The 2,035-nt window shown below is 44.7% G+C and overlaps 1 pseudogene; it reads right to left on the reverse strand.

Annotated features, from left to right (window-relative positions):
- Positions 1–1,648, reverse strand: part of LOC102006312 — a 38,179-nt pseudogene extending 36,531 nt beyond the window's left edge.
- Between the last annotated feature and the right edge of the window lie 387 nt (positions 1,649–2,035).

Consider the following 2,035-nt stretch of genomic DNA (forward strand, 5'->3'; position numbering starts at 1 on the left):
CGCCCGGCTCTTTTTGAGTTCTGAGACAAGGCAACTTACCCATTTTCAAGTGTGTGGGTCAGTGGCGCTCAGTGCATTCACACTGCTGTGCAGTCGGCACTCTTTTCCTTTGCTTTTCGGAACCTGGGATTCGAACTCAGGACCTTGTACTTGCCAGGCAGGCGAGATTCCTCTAAGTTATATTCCCAGTACCCGCCCCCCTCCTTTTTTTTTCCACCACCACTTCTCATCTCGAGAACGTGATCACGTTCTCAAGCCGAAAATCTACCCAGTAAACACTAACTCCCGCCCCTGGCTCCTGGCAGCCGCCATCCTCCTTCCGATCTCCCCAGATTTGCCTGCTCTTCGAATCTTCTACGAGTGGATTTACACAGTTGCGTATTTGTTGTTTCAGGACTGGCATATTTCACTTAGCATAATGTTCTCAAAGGTCTTTATTTGGTAACATGTGTCAGAATGCCTTTCCTATTTAAAGCTAAATAGTATCCTATGTATGTGTCTACCACACTGCATTCGTGCACTCGTTCTTTGACGGGATTTTGATCATTTCCGTGTTTTGGCTGCTGTACACACAGGTGTGCAGCTCCCCTTTTGAACTTTGCTTTCATTTTGCTAGGTGTATATGGATGTGGATTCCTTAGCGTAGACAGCATCATTTTCAGTTTAGTTCACTGTAATGTTTGGGAACTTTGTACTGTGCCTTGTGGAGATCTTACAAATTTGATGAAGGAGAATTATTCAAAAATAATGATATTTCATGTTATCCTTTTAAAATTTTTTTTTTGCTTTTTGAGACAAGTCTTGTTATGCAGTTCAGGCTGGCCTTGAGCTCACTTTGTAGCCCAAGCTGGTGTCGAACTTGCAATGATCCTCCTGCCTCAGCCTCCCGAGTGCTGGGATTACAGGTGTGTGTCACCGCGCCTGACCATGTTATCCTTTTACTACATATGCCCATAGTTTTCATTAAAGAATTTTAGGCGTGTTATCTAGGAAGTAGGCCCAATTACAGTGTCCATTCTGAATTCTCATTTTTCTTTTTTCTTTTTTTTTGTCTTTTTGAGACAAGGTCTAGCTATGCAGTTCAGGCTCACTTTGTAGCCCAGGTTGACCTCGAACTCCCAACAATCCTCCTGCCTCAGCCTCCCGAGTGCTGGGATTACAGGTGTGCATCACCATGCCTGGCTTTAAATTCTCATTTTTCTAATGCAACTAAAAATTAAAAGCAGGGAGATATTAATACTGAAGAGTTACTAGATACTGCTGAAAATGAGTGTGGCTTTGTTGTTTAGTTATGCTTAGCTTAAACCATACCTAGGGTTAATATTTCTAATGAAACATCCAAATCCTGAACTGCTCCAAAATCCGAAACTTTGGGCACCAATGTGGCATCATGATTTTATCCATAACATGACACTTTGTTTTATGCACGTTTATTAAAAATATTGTATAAAACTATCACCATCATAGTGTATAAGTTGTGTATGAAACATAAATGAATCTTGTGTTTAGCCTTTGTTTCCACCCCAAAACTATACCACTACGTATAGGAAGAAGCCCAAAACACTTCTTATCCGAAGTATTTCTGATAAGGGCTCCTCAACCTGTACTTACCTATCTGTGGAATGGGTTTGATGCCCCTTGGTAACATTGTGAGGTCTAGAAAGGGCCTCCCAAGACGGCTCTGCAGGTCACCTTAGAATGACGGCCCGGCTGCCCACGCACACTGCCGCAGAGGCCCCTGGGCGTCTGAGGTGAGGACTTGCTCCTGTCCTCGGCAGGGGCTGCCTTGGGGGTGGGGAGAACGGCCTTTTTCCTATCAGTCCTCAACAAGGGTTGTTATTTTTCCTGTCATGTTTGTTGGGGTCCAGCTCAAGTTTGTTTTTCTTGCAGAAAGGCAGGAAGGCCAATTTGGAACACACACAACTCACAAGTCATCGACGATGACTTGGCCCAGCGCTTGGCACCAGCTCCCTGACAGTTAAAAGGCCCAGGGCAGGCGAGCCCCAGCGGCCAGCACTGAGGAACAAGGAAAAGG

Source organism: Chinchilla lanigera, unplaced genomic scaffold (genome assembly GCF_000276665.1).
Source record: "Chinchilla lanigera isolate Chin_1 unplaced genomic scaffold, ChiLan1.0 scaffold00053, whole genome shotgun sequence".
Taxonomy (NCBI): Eukaryota; Metazoa; Chordata; class Mammalia; order Rodentia; family Chinchillidae; genus Chinchilla; species Chinchilla lanigera.